This window comes from Pavona decussata, unplaced genomic scaffold (assembly GCF_977016875.1).
Source record: "Pavona decussata unplaced genomic scaffold, jaPavDecu1.1 SCAFFOLD_19, whole genome shotgun sequence".
Classification (NCBI taxonomy): domain Eukaryota; kingdom Metazoa; phylum Cnidaria; class Anthozoa; order Scleractinia; family Agariciidae; genus Pavona; species Pavona decussata.
Window position 1 is genome coordinate 252,079 of NW_028145442.1, and position 14,034 is coordinate 266,112.

General features: G+C 40.1%; 2 pseudogenes across 1 annotated transcript in view; one reads left to right on the plus strand and one right to left on the minus strand.

Annotated features, from left to right (window-relative positions):
- Positions 1-4,654, plus strand: part of LOC146486875 (uncharacterized) — a 33,828-nt pseudogene extending 29,174 nt beyond the window's left edge. Inside the window, exons 4-9 of the transcript XR_014857893.1 lie at positions 1,770-1,852; positions 2,392-2,453; positions 2,705-2,829; positions 3,139-3,250; positions 3,647-3,733; positions 4,108-4,654. The product of XR_014857893.1 is annotated as an uncharacterized LOC146486875 (transcript). The remainder of the gene's footprint in view (positions 1-1,769; positions 1,853-2,391; positions 2,454-2,704; positions 2,830-3,138; positions 3,251-3,646; positions 3,734-4,107) is intronic.
- On the minus strand, positions 4,401-11,236 carry LOC146486879 (uncharacterized; annotated as a pseudogene).
- Positions 11,237-14,034: the final 2,798 nt, after the last annotated feature.

Below are 14,034 nucleotides of genomic sequence, written 5' to 3' on the forward strand. Positions count from 1 at the left end.
GTTGTGGGTCCACAGACCACGTTGTAAAAGATTGTCACGCCAACGCCGTGCGCGGCCACGAGAGCCACCTGAGCGGGAATCCGGGGGAGAGACCGAGGCTGCTCAGACCACCCCCGCTACCCGTGATGAAACCGCCATGGACGCAGAAACCTGGCCAACCACCGAACCCGATACACCACCTACGTCTTCCAATTCTCCAGATACTCAAGCGACCCAAGCAACACCATCAGCTAGCTATGCAGAAGCAGACCACGCTACCCAGTAGCTCTTTACTGACCCTCTGAATGAACCCTTGCGTAAGCGTGCCCACTCGTCCCAGGCTAAAAGCAAGCGGCCCCTGGCAAAAAAATCTACACAACCTCCGCCTGCTCCACCATTGCCTCAACGCACGGAAAACCTCTTTCTCACTTGCTTTTTCAAAGCGCTAACTAAATCTGGCCCGTCCCGCACCCGTTTCACGACCAAGGTCAACGGGGAGGTGTTCTACAACTTTCGCGTTCTCCACTTCCAACACACGTACGGAAATCTCAAGGAAATGGATGCCTGCGCGGCCATTATGCGTTAGCTCAGTAGTCCTGAAAAGGAACGTCGGAGTGAACTCGATGGAACTGTACGTCAGGACGCTTTTGCGGACCTTGTTAAACACTGTGAAACTCTGTGGAAAAGTAATCCAACCCTATTTAATTAGTCATGGTTATTTACGTGTTACTTGACTCCTTCATTTTTCTTTTGCTCATGGTGGTCTCTTTAGCAACCATTAACGTTAATGGTATCGCTGAAGCACCAAAGCGGGCAAAGGTCTTTCATTTCTAACTTTTCAGTAATTTTGATATTTTTCTTTTGCAAGAAACACATCTTTCAAGGGATGTACAAGGTAAGGAATGGGAAAGGGAATAGGGGGGGGGGGGGACCAGGCCGCGTGGTTTCCTGGCTCCAATAGATCGGCAGGTGTATCGGTTTTTTTTCATCTGCGAAACACCGCAAAACTCGCTGATTTTCGGACCGATCTCTCCGGTAGAGTGGTGACCGTTAAAATCAATTCATCGTATACGATGACCTGGTACCTTTGTATTGGCTATTGACTGAGAAGCCGTCTTTCAAAGTGGCCAACTTTAAATTATTTTTAGTCGGAAATAAACGTAATGCTGCTTAAGATCAGAAATAAATCATTTTAACCCTTATTTTGCTTTAAAAACCACCTCTTAACATATTCCCGCAATGCATCTTATACTATGACAGGGTACCTTTGTATTGGCTATGCTGGACTGAGAAGCCTGTTTCCCAAAGATGCTTACTTTAATAATTTCTGGTTGGGAATAAACGTTATGCTGCTATCTTCCTTGTTTTGCTCGGTAAAGAAGCCAAATTTGTTCTTTTTTCCCTTTAATAAAACAAAGTGTTGCCTACTATGAGAAATAATTTATTTCCCTCATTTAGTTTATTCCCGCCCGCAAGCTATTGGTGAATTTATGCTGGAATATAATTATTTACAAGCTATTTTCAAGTCAGTGTCATATTTCTCTTTCCATTTAACCTTAGAACTGTTTTCCGATGACAAAGCTGTCAAAGAAACTGATTATCAGGGTGACACGCTAGTTTCAAAGCTGGCCATTATAATACCAAGTTTTCCTTGATATCTTGAACCGCGTGATTCTAATCTGTTTATGCTTTGTTACGTGACGGATGCTGTTTGAAAATTGCACAACAACATTTGCGAGGCCTTGTTTCGGGGTTACAGAGTGAATATGTCATTGTGATTGCCTTTTCAGATGAACCAGAGAACCATTTATCTTCAACTTCTACAAGAAACCAGGAAGCAGTTGCAAAAAACTCAATTGAAATATTTAACACGGTAATTGTTTTGTTTAGGAAAAGTAGCATTTTGTCATATCGCCGTTTAATCATTTTGCTATATGCGTCATTTTGTCATTTCCCCGTTTCATCATTCTGCCATTTCGCCATCCATTTTGTCATTTTGCAATTCCATGTTTTAAACACGCTACTATAAATACTGTCCAACTTCTTTCTTTAGTTCTCTCCAGTCTGTTCAGTCAAACGGTCTAGTTCAGAAGCTCTTTCACTTCCTTACAAAGTTACTCTATTAGTCGCATTACCTGCATCTGTTAAATATCATCATGTCAAAGTAAGTGCATACTACATCTATATCCTTAGAAGGAATGTGCTGTGTGCTTGTTTCAATTTAGCTCTGGTTCCACACTAGTAATGATTTTGAAATTCCATCGATAACATAGTACTAAGTCAGTTAAATTTCTGATAAAATCTCATATAACACATTGACAGAGGTTATTGTAAAATGTTGCGAGGTATTGTTTGCCGTCACACATGTGTATCTACGAGTTTATTCTCAGTTGTCTTCTTGTTATCTCGCAGCGTCAACAAGTCCCATTTGAATGGCTTTCACCTTTTCTGCAAGGAAACCGCTCAAGTTGATGGTATGTTTGAGCATACATTGCTTTCCCCGGGGATGAATTGTAGGGTGAGGGGGGATATACAAAATTATTAGTCGATATTAAGTTATGGTTTCCCCTTTCTTAAACTAAATAAGTATACAAAGGATCTTAAAATTGGTAAAATTACGTGAAATTCATAGGATCATTTTATTATTGCATTTATGCTTTCCTTGTTGGTTATGACACTCTACTTGATAATTAAACAGTCGATTTCTTAACAAAATCCCTAAAAGAAATGACGTCCCGTGAAAGAAAGTCCTTTTTGGCAGGGGCATGGTCTACACATCTCACCGCAGACGAGCAAGACCACTTCAACAGGCAAATAAAAACGGAGGTCCTTTCCACAAAGGAGCAAATTAAAAGGACATTGAATCATTAAATCATGAGGTAAATCAATGAATTTCTCATTAAAATGTTCAAGGGTGAGGGCCGCGAAGTAAATTTGATGGATAAGACGTCAAAGGGACAGTTGTCTATGTAGAAATTTGAGTGTCAATGTCGATGCCAAATTAGGAACGACTAACGTGAACCACTACCACTTTATTGCGCCTTCATCTCACCAAATATACTCACAAGGCCAAAAATATTTTTATTTTGATGTTTTTGGTTTGGCTTCAAGTGTCATATGTTGTGTTGTAAAACATTTCTTTCGTATTTCTATTCCTAGTTGGACAATCTGAAAGAGCTGGGGGTTAAATGCATCTTTATTGCAGACAACGATGGCTGTGGGACCATGGACCAGTAAGCCAGGAGATTCTTTGCGTTTGTCAACCGAGAAGGTATCCGTGTCATTCAAATTTTTTGTTGTCCCTGTTAAAGTAATAGCGCATCCCTTGACCCGATTGTGAAAAAAATTCGCAGTGTTGATTAGTGTGTAAAGCAACGGATCCCTTATTCATTCAGACATTTTCAATAAACAATGAAGTACTAAACCTAAGTTTTATTTGCTATAATACAAGGGGTGTGTATAGAAGCATAAATGCCATCCCTGGTATCTTCATTTCACAAATATGCAGCTCCGGCCATAGTAAAAAAAGGTTATTGGACCTGCTTTAAGATATATTTATTACGTAAACAAACCAATCAAGTATGTATTATTATTGTTTGACATATCAATTTTCGAAAGTTTGTAGTGGGCGTATCTTACATGGTGTATTTTATAATTCATTTTTCAGGAAGAGGAGTTCAGCAAGGCCAGTCTCGTCAGGACGAAAAATTACTTTTGAGGAGCCAAGTCCAGGAACTGTTCAACCGAAAATACAGTAAGATGTCAATGAATTTTATTTGTTACAGCGGAAAGGTTTCAACCTTTGGATAACCAAAGGTGTTAACCTCTGATATTTCTGTTATGTGAACCTAAAAATATAAAAATATCCAAAGCAGTCAGTCTATGCTTCCACCGATCACGCCCTAACATGGGGAGGACTGAGAAGTCGACTTCCCATAAAGCTGTCAAGCTCTAATTACATCTTTTGATGAAAGGCTATAGCAGTGAAATCGGTGCTAATTGGATAAGCACTTGGAAGTAACATTCCCCCAGACCACTTTGCCAAGCGAACTTGCATTAAGGGTTTGTCTTTTTATTTATTGAGACAAATTTTCACTTCGTCTATAGGTCTTTTGTGTTTCATTTCAGGCGAGTTATATGGAAACGTTCTCAGAGTGCCATACAAAGAGTTAAGATCTAACAGTTCTTGCCTGTCAGTTAGGAATCTGCCATGAGGGATTGCCTTTAAACATCCTTCGAATTATGGAACGGACAACTTGCGGAAAATTTTAGAAGCAAAACACGATTGGGTTTTTTTCCTTTGATGAGGCCAACACGCCCTCAACTAGTTCTGTAGCGGAAGTACCTGGTCTCGCCGGCCTAACAAGCTCTTCCACCACCACCAGCTCCTTGTCAGCACCTGTGGTGGTACCACCCTATATCTACACCACCAGCTCCTTGTCGGCAGCTGTAGCGGTACCACCCCCTAACACCACCACCAGCTCCTTGTCGGCACCTGTAGTGGTACCACCCTCTAACGCCACCTCCAGCTCCTCGTCGGCACCTGTAGCAGTACCACCCCCTAACACCATCAGCTCCTCGTCGACACCTGGAGCGGTACCACCCTTATAACACCACCAGCTCCTCGTCGACACCTGCAGTGGTACCACCCCCTAACACCACCAGCTTCTCGTCGACACCTAGAGCGGTACCACCCTCTAACACGACCAGCTCCTCGTCGGCACCTGTAGCGGTACCACCTCCTAACACCACTAGCTCCTCGTCGACACCTGGAGCGGTACCACCCTCTAACACCACCAGCTCCTCGTCGGCACCTGTAGCGGTATCGTCCTACACCACCACCAGCGCCTCGTCTGCACCTGTAGCAGTACCACCCCTTAACACCACCACCAGCTCCTCATCAGCACCTGGAGCGGTACCACTCCCTAACACCACCAACAGCTCCTCATCGGCACCTGTAGCTGTACCACCCTCTATCTCCACCACCAGCCCCTCGTCAGCACCTGTAGCGGCACCACCCTCTAAAACCACCACCAGCTCCTCGTCGGCACCTGTAGCGGCAACACCCTCTATCTCCTCCGTCCACATCTAAAATAACACCAAATCTCTCAGTCATAATCAAGGTTGTAACAAGAACAAGGCTTTTGCTCACAATTTACAGTATTTTATGTCGATGAATGCTAAGGATGAGGAACACCAGCATTATGGAGGTTTTTGTTAACTCTCATCATGATCCAATATCATTATGCATACCATCACACAGGGTGTATATATCAAAGTCAGAGCCCTCCTAATAGAGCCACCAGAAGAGTTTTCTCTGAGTTACTTGGTGGCTCCCAACATATCAAGATTGGTGCCAAATGAGCAAGACTTAAGTCTGCAGGATTTATGCCTGCCTTTATGTTTTTATGCATTTATGAGGACTTCAGGAAAAGTTCATCTATGAAATCCGTACGAACAGCGGCCATTATGTTCGTTTCCGTCGCTCGGCACCACTCAGCACAAATGTGCACAGCTCTTATGCTTCTCAAGTAAGCTTGAAATTTAAAAACTTGCGCTGAATGCTTGTTTCAGTGAGGTTGTACCTCGTACACTTGGACTTGCCTGAAGTGTTTAAAATCATCCGCGGGGAATTCAGTTCAGCAAGAAAAAAGCTGTCCTTGTCCTGATCTCTTCCTTCGCTCAGCACCACACAGCAGAACATTTGCACAAATGTGCACAACTATTACGCTTATTGATGAGCTGGAACTTTAAAAGCACTTAAATGCTGGTCTCAGAAAGGTTATAATTCGTACATGTAAACGTTTCTTGAATTTTAGATGTCCGACTGTGTCCGTTTTTCTTCGCTTTCATTTTTCATTCAACTCCGTTTGTAAAGAGCTGCGCTGTCATGTGATCATTACGTTTCGCTCGCTTTGGTCGGAGGTTGCCTGCACATCCCGTCGTTTCAACTTGAAGGAATTTTTTTCTTAAAATATAAAAATTCAGTAAACTTAAACAGCGATATCCAAACGTAGAGAATTTAATAAAACAATTATTCCATTCGCGCTTGTTGGATATGAGATTAGTTATAGCCAACTCAGCGCTTCACGCCTCATTGGCTATTTACCATCTCGTATTCAACACGCGCTCATGGAATAATTGTTAAATATTTGTTTATCACACAAAAGTTCCAAGTTATTCTTGTATCCTCCATGTTCATGTTTATTGCTTTTTGTAAGAAATATAAATAACAATGTTATGTTAAATTTCAGTATTGCACTACAGTCTCGGGTAGAATAATGGTATTTAATGTGTTGAAGGCAACATAAGAGGTGGCCATCACTAGGAAACTATTTTTAAACACAACAACACTATGAAGTTTTACATGCAGTAACGAACGAAAATCAATGATTAATGTACATTACTTTGGTGGAAAAAGGAATAAGAAAATCAATCCAACTTAAAATGTAAGCAGGGTTGACACAATCTTGCAATGTCACATATTAATTGATTGGAAATAAAGTAGTATAAATTGATGGACTTGCAAATAAGAGTTCATTCCCTGGTTGTCATCTTGTTCCATGGAAGTATTTTTAACAATGTAAGCAATAAGTATTGTCAGTATTGTGAGTATTTTATTTATTGTTAATAGTGTAAGCAGTGTTCAATATTGTAATTAGTGTGTTATGTAAAGCAAATTAAAAAAAAATCTTGTTCCCTGGAGTTAAAGGTTTCTTCAAGAACGATGAAAAAAATGTGCAGGAAAATCAACATTAAAAGCAGCAACATCTACCCCTGCTAAATCATTTTCTGGGTCTGGGACTGGAGCTGAAGAGTCATCACCATACATAGAAAGATCTGCAGGCATTGTATTGTTCACAACACCCCTGATGCCTGCATAACTGGATGAATAGTGCCAAAGAATACCAGAGATCCATAACTGATGGGGACTCCTGTTATGTTCTGTTGATATTCCATGTTTATTAAATGTAGAAACAAACTGCCTTAGGGCATGATTGTTTCGTGGCATGTAAACATAATGTAACGAAAATAGATCAATTTAATTGTTATGATTACGCATGCCAATATGTTCTAAGTGCAAAAAAATGTTTCGGAACATGAATAAAATACAGTGCACAACTTCCCACCACAGTCTCTCGTTTCTAGTGTTGTGAACACTTGGTCCAGTTAGGAAGCTGCCACGATCAGCCCCTTTTTAGTGTACCATAAGTTCACCAACTGCAATATTCTCTCCACCATCATCAGCATGTACTCGGGAAGGCAATCCCCACACATTAATTGCACTACGGAATAGTGAAAGAAAAGTGGAAGTACAGTTATTATTGTTGCAGTACAGATAAACAATTACTCGTGGGAAGCCATCAATTCCACCATGCACCACAAAGTGCCAGTAACGCAACTTTAAATTACTATCAATGTGCCAGGAGAAATTAGGGTGTGGCACTCAGTATGGTTGTCTGGGAATTTGAAGTGCCCAACAACAGGCTCTACTCATTGAATCCAGGGTAATTAATGAATCACGCACTCTCCATCATTGAACAAATATCCCTTGCTGTCTTAAAGCCCCTTGCATGTATCTTTCTCCAGAGCGGGGCATCCTTATTAGCTCTTGCTTTACTATTGCCTACAAGTCTGTGTCAGAAATTTGAGTATAAGAAACAAAAGTCTCTGTGATCTCCAGAGCATTAACACGCCGACACACTGTCCATCTCGAAACGCCAATAATACTTGATATAGCAGTCCACGAAAAGAAGTATGATTGTAGAAGCATCAGCTGTTCCCTCGAAATGTAATATGATGGCCGTCCAACCAAACCAGTCCCTACAACAGGGGCTTTGTAGGAACTGGGAGTGAACACAGGCAACTCCCTGAATGAATTCTCTATGGCCTGTAGTTCAACAAGATGACTGAGTTGTGTCACTATCTGTAAACTGAGGCGACCTCTGACAAAATAGCAACACCTGATGAGCATGGCAAATGGCACCAGTTAGCCTGACAAGGAGAAAGTCAGCAGTTTCTTGGTTCAAAGGAGCATGACGGCAGCTGTCTAATTCCCGAAGCTGGGAGAGAAAAGAGAAATAAGAAATATTAAAGATTTAGCAAAGTTTTAAATATTAGAATATGTGGTTAGTAATTAATAAACAAATACCAAATTAGTCCACTAGAAACCTGGGGTGCTCTTGCTTTGGCATCAACTATCTGTTGGTGTTTGAAATATCATTTTCTTTCTTTCATCTCTTCTTTAAACCCCTTAAAATTTCATTCAAATTCACGTTTTCCCCCACCTTAAAGGGAAATTGATAGACTGTTTGCAGAGAGAATACAGGGAAAGCGACTACAATGGAAGGAAGAAAAATAAAACCAAGAGAGAGAAAGAGAAAGAGAGAGAGAGAGCGAGGAAAAAAGAACATGGGAGGGGGGGGAGAGGGACGGAAAGGAGAGTTCTCCTTTCTTTTTCTTTTTCTGGTCTCTCCCCAGTCCCCTTTTTGCTAGTTCAGGCCACTTTTTCGGTTTGTTTGCCCGGGAATTTCGGGCACTCTCTCAAATATTCAAAAGGGACTACATAATCTAGAAGATTTAACAATTTGAAACCAGAAATGTTCTAAAGCATGGAGGGAAAATAGACTACAAAAATCCCTGCTCAAACAATGAACATACAGTTTATACGATCATTTTGTGCAAGAATGGAGATTTTTCGTTAAATCTGAGCAAAGTTATAAGTTTTTTTAGTTTTTCAGAAAGTCTGGAGTTGTAAACTCAATTAGTGAAAAGTAAAACATGAAAATTTTTCACGACGCATCAGAATTATCTTATTCATTCAATAGAGAATGATTCGACAATCATTTTAGTGTAAGAATGGAGATTTTTTGTTGAATCTGAGCAAAGTTATAGGTTTTTTCATTTTTTTTCCACAAATTGCGGTGTCTTTTAAGAATTAAAAAGAATTTAATTAAAAAATAATTTAATTTGAAAGTAATTGTCGGCATGGACTTTGAATAAACAAGACGCTTTTTAGAGCTTTTACCTTTAGCACTAGTGGCCTTATTTATTGTAGGCCTCATCGATTTATTAACCTATCCTCCCTTCGCGATTGACCTAGCTGAATCGTTTTAAGCATAAAGAATGCGTGATATTGCGTTGCGCAACTTGAAATTTTGCCACCAAAAAATATTTCCCGCCAAAAATATCTTCAGCTGAAAGAAGCACTCTTAATAACTGAAATGTTCACTGTTAATCATAACTTTTTGCATACATGTAAACTCGACATCTTTCATCACATTTTTCCTTCTCATACAAAAGTATTACATGAAGTAGATTAGTTTGCTAAAAAAACTAATTTTGCTGTCACTTTTCACGCGAAAGCGGAACGTGCCATGTTACGCATTATTGACGTAAACAAAATTATGCAAATTTCTGGTGAAATAAACACTTTAGATCTTGTCAGCTTTCATAGAGGTTTCAAAGGGAAAAAATGTTTCATTTTTGAAATTTACAACTGGTAATTTATAGGAAAGCAAAAGGACGCGCTCGATAAATAATTCTTATTTAGCAAGAGCTTGTCATATTTCATTATTTTTACTTGAGGATTGCGTGGACTGAACTTGAAAGGAAAAATTTCACGCATTGATGACGGGCATGAAATGTAATGCGATACTTTGTTGAAGACCCGTTGAACAGATTTCCCTTTGTAAGATCGGCTTGAAAAAGACAAATCTACCTATCCCCTACAGAATTTTGTAATTTTAATTCCAAAAAAACTTCACTTGCCCATCGGGCAAGTGATGGTCAGAATCCACTAGCCTGATCGCAAAATCCAGTAGCCCCGGACTGTCGGATACGAATTTACATGACGTAGCTGCACATAGCGTGCTTCTATGAACTTTGAAAAAAAAACACGTGATTTTTTTAAATCGGCGCCTCAGCATAATCTTATTCAATCTGTAGAGAATAAATTGACAATCATTTTTATAGTATAAGAATGGTTATTTTCGTTACATAATCGGGCAAAGATATAATTTCTTTTAGCTTTCAAGGAAGTTCCCGTAGCCGTCTAAATTTCAATTACTATGTGTCATTGCATTCACGAGTTGGCTCACAGGAGCCTTTGATTTGATATACATTGCCACACAAGCATGGTGGATCGTTACAGCCTAATGTCGTGGAGACCACTTTGGAACCACCTGTGTCGTCTGCTGCATTGCCTTCCTATGCCAAGGTGGTTGTCATTCCCTGGAGCAAGTGTTGGTCATTAAAGCTGCCGAGGCGTCAGGCTCCATTTCCAAGGAGCCATCCTCAAAGTCATCCAAGGACTCAAAGCAGGATTCTGCAAAACAACAACCTAAGAAGCCAGTGAAGAAAGCAGCTAGTGAGCCACCACCCTCAAATATCCAGAACACATCTACCTAATGTAAACATGCAACAGAAGAAAAGGCGGAGCCTGTTCGCAAGTGTACATCTGTGTGCAAACAGGACCGTGATGTCTACCATGACCGTGAGCATGGTCCATGAGCTCCTGTTTCTTGTTTGTATAATTTAGGTTTTTATTTGTTCTGGTAATTTTTTTGAGGACCCTTCTGTAAAGCACTTTCGTGATGTTGGTTTTCTCATTAAAGATTACCCTCAACAGGCACTCCTGTGAGGGCGAGCGTGACCGCTCTGGCCATGCTCATCATCATGACCATGATCATGAATCAACTGAGGACTCTGATTATGATTGCGATTTGAACAATGCTTCCCTGCTTGATGCAATCTTGTTTGCTGATGATACACACCTATTCACCTTCCATAATGATCCTGTTTACCTAATTAACACATTAAATAGAAAATTAAACAAATTGTCAACCTGGTTTGCAGCAAACCGGCTCTCCTTGAAATTAGCCAAGACTAATTTTATGGCATTCAAGCCTTGGCAAAAGAAGCAATCCTTTGAATTTCAAGTTTTCATAAATGAGCAGCCTATTCTTCGTGTTTCTGAGACCATGTTTTTGGATGTTTTATTACATGACAATGTGACCTAGAAATCGCATATATCCTGAACAGCAAATAAATTATCCATTCTATAGGTATTATTCATTAATCTAGGTTTTTTCTGTCTACTCACTCCCTTCGTACTTTATATAATTCTGTGATCCTTCCATATTTATATTATTGCAATTTAGCTTGGGCTGGTACCTATAAGTCAAACCTTCAACGAATTGTAACCTTACAGAAACCTGCGTTAAAAATAGTAAGCAATTCTACATACATTGCCCATACTGGCCCTAACTTAAACTCTTAAAATTTCATGATATCCATTCGTTTCAATTAGGTACTTTTATGTTTTCATTCAAGAACTCTACACTCCCTTCAAAATTCAATAACTCTTTTTACTGAATAGTCAAATCCATAATTATAATTCTAGGAATGCTCAGTCCTTCCGCTTGCCACTATGCAGAACAAACACTAGGAAGTTTTCAATCTACTTTCAAGGTCCAAACTTCTATAATTCGCTGAATTCTGACATAACTAGTTCTCCCTCCTCCGCTTCTTTTAAAAGAAAGCTTAAAGAATTTCTTCTCTCTAGGTATTAACTTCTGTAAGGCTGTAATTCTTTACGAACTTATTTAATATGTGTGTGTGCGTGTGTGTGTACGTGTGCGCGGTAAAAGTTAATTGCCATAAGTCCATATTGTAATTATAATATAAGATTAGCTATTTTAAGTGAGGAACCCTGACTTGTCATAAGCCTCGTGGTTTCTTTCAGGTTTTCTCGCCATCTATTTTCTTACATCAAATTTCTTCATTTTTTCCATCTGTAAATGTTGTATATGGCAAAATAAACATTGTATTGTATTGTATTGATTTGTTAGATTTTCCGAAAATCTTCAGAACAAAGCCCACAAGCGGGTATGCATTTCATGAACCGAGCTGACGCGCGTGTAGGCATTTCATGACGTCAACCCAACACAAAGAACCCATGTTAATGTAAGGATGATAATATACATATGTACCGTACATAAAATCTATTGTAACTTACGTATATACTTCAGAATATCTTGTAAAACGCTACTGTTTATATGTACTTTGTATAGTTTACTGTTACTGCTTCTTGTAAATTCTAACTCTTATAAAATATTCTAATAATAATAAAAAAAAACCCAAAAGAACCCATATTAATTGACTCTTGCATTAGTTTATGATGAATTCATAGTATAACCTCCCTTTTACTTTAACTTTTTAAACCTCAAATAAAATCTGTGAAGACTATGATCAATGGTATGCCCTTTTCTCCCCTTCCCCTTCCCATGCAAAGACTCTGTAGGGTCGAGGGGTAAAGGGCATTTGCAGGTTGGTGAGGGGGAGGGGTCTTTTTCAGGGTGGCACCTTCCTCTCTCTTCCCAAATAAAACATGCATCAGCATACTAGTTAAAAAAATGGCGTTTATTTCCATATTTTTATTTATTTCTGGTTTAAGGCCCTATATTCGAAAGAGTGTAGGCTTTAACCTTGTGAAACCAACAGTGGGAAGTGGGGAGATGTGTGCACAAACACTTTTGAGTTTTTGTGCACAGAAGCCAGTCTACCTCCAACTGAGGAGACCTAATTAATACAAGCCTCATAGTTTCCTTTAGGTCTCCTCGCCATTGTTAAATCTATTTATTTTTTTTGTTGTTGTTTTCATTACATTTGTGGTGTGGCAAAATAAGTAAACAAATATGCGATTGGCTAAACTCTGTGCTACTGAAACCTTAGTGCATCAAGAACAGGTAAGCTAACAATGTTATTGACGTGCTTAAATACAGTGCTCATGACAACTTCACGTCGATTTAAGTGCGTACCCACGTTTCATGGGTCGTTTAAGGCGGGGGTGGTTTAAAATTCCCAAACCAGTTTGATTTTTGTGCTTTAAAGTGGGTCAATACCCTGACGACAACACGGGTTTTGTCAAGAATCTTCGTTCCTTGCGTGTTTTACTTGAAGTTATTTCCCTGTATGAGAAAGGGTTGGGCGCGAAATTGAATAGATCTAAATCGGAGGCTACATGGGTTGGCGCTTGGAAGTCCCGCGATGATCAGCCCTTTGGGCTGACGTGGGTTAAAAAGATGAAGATTTTGGGTGTTTTCTTTGGTGTCGTCGACGCTCAGCGTCACAATTGGGAGCCTAAGCTCTTTAAGTTAGATAAGATGCTCACTATATGGAAGCCTCGCTCTTTGTCTATGATCGGCAAGTCTTTAGTTATTAATGTTCTTGGTGTGAGTAAGTTTTTGTATTTGGCCCGAGTGCTCGTAACTCCTAGGTGGGTCATTGAGGGTTATAACAGTCTTATTAGTAAGTTTCTCTGGGGTTCCAAGATTGAGCCTGTGGCCCGTAAGACCCTCCATTGCCCTATTGTCAAGGGAGGTCTCAGGATTGTTGATTTTGAGGTTAAAGGTCGGGCGTTACGTCTTGCTTCTATGTTGTCGGTAGTTGCTGATTCTAGTCCGAATTGTTTTAAACTAGCTAAGTATTTTTTCGGCAGTTGGCTTGCCCGTTTTGGTCCAAGTTGGGCTAACCTTCGCGATAATTCATCTCTAAGTGCGAGTTTACCTACCTCGTTTTATGCTAGCTGTCTTGGAACCCTGGAGGAACTTACTTACTTACCTGCTTCCTTTGTGTTCTCGTCTAAGAATATTTATCGTGAATTTCTCAAAGTGCAGACTTCCCCTCCTATCCTGCCTTGGTTTTGGGCTCCTTTTCTCAGGCCTAGTTTAGACTTGACTGAGCATTGAACCCTTGTTCGCGACTCTCTTACGGAGAATTTTAAGAGTCATCTGTCATGGCTCATTACCTTAAGGGCGGTTAAAGTTTGCGATGCGCTGCATAACTGGGGCTACATTAATTCCCATTGATGTGCCTCATGTCTGCGCAGGGAAACGATTCATCATTGTTTTTTGAATTGTGCGCGTGTTAAACCTGTTTGGGCTTTTTTTGTTCCTTTGCTTTCGGCGCTTTTGGGGCCCCCGGCTCCTTTTGTTCCTAATTGTGTGTCTGTGTTTTTCTTTCGCTTCCCTCCTTGTGCTCCTAGGGTTCGTG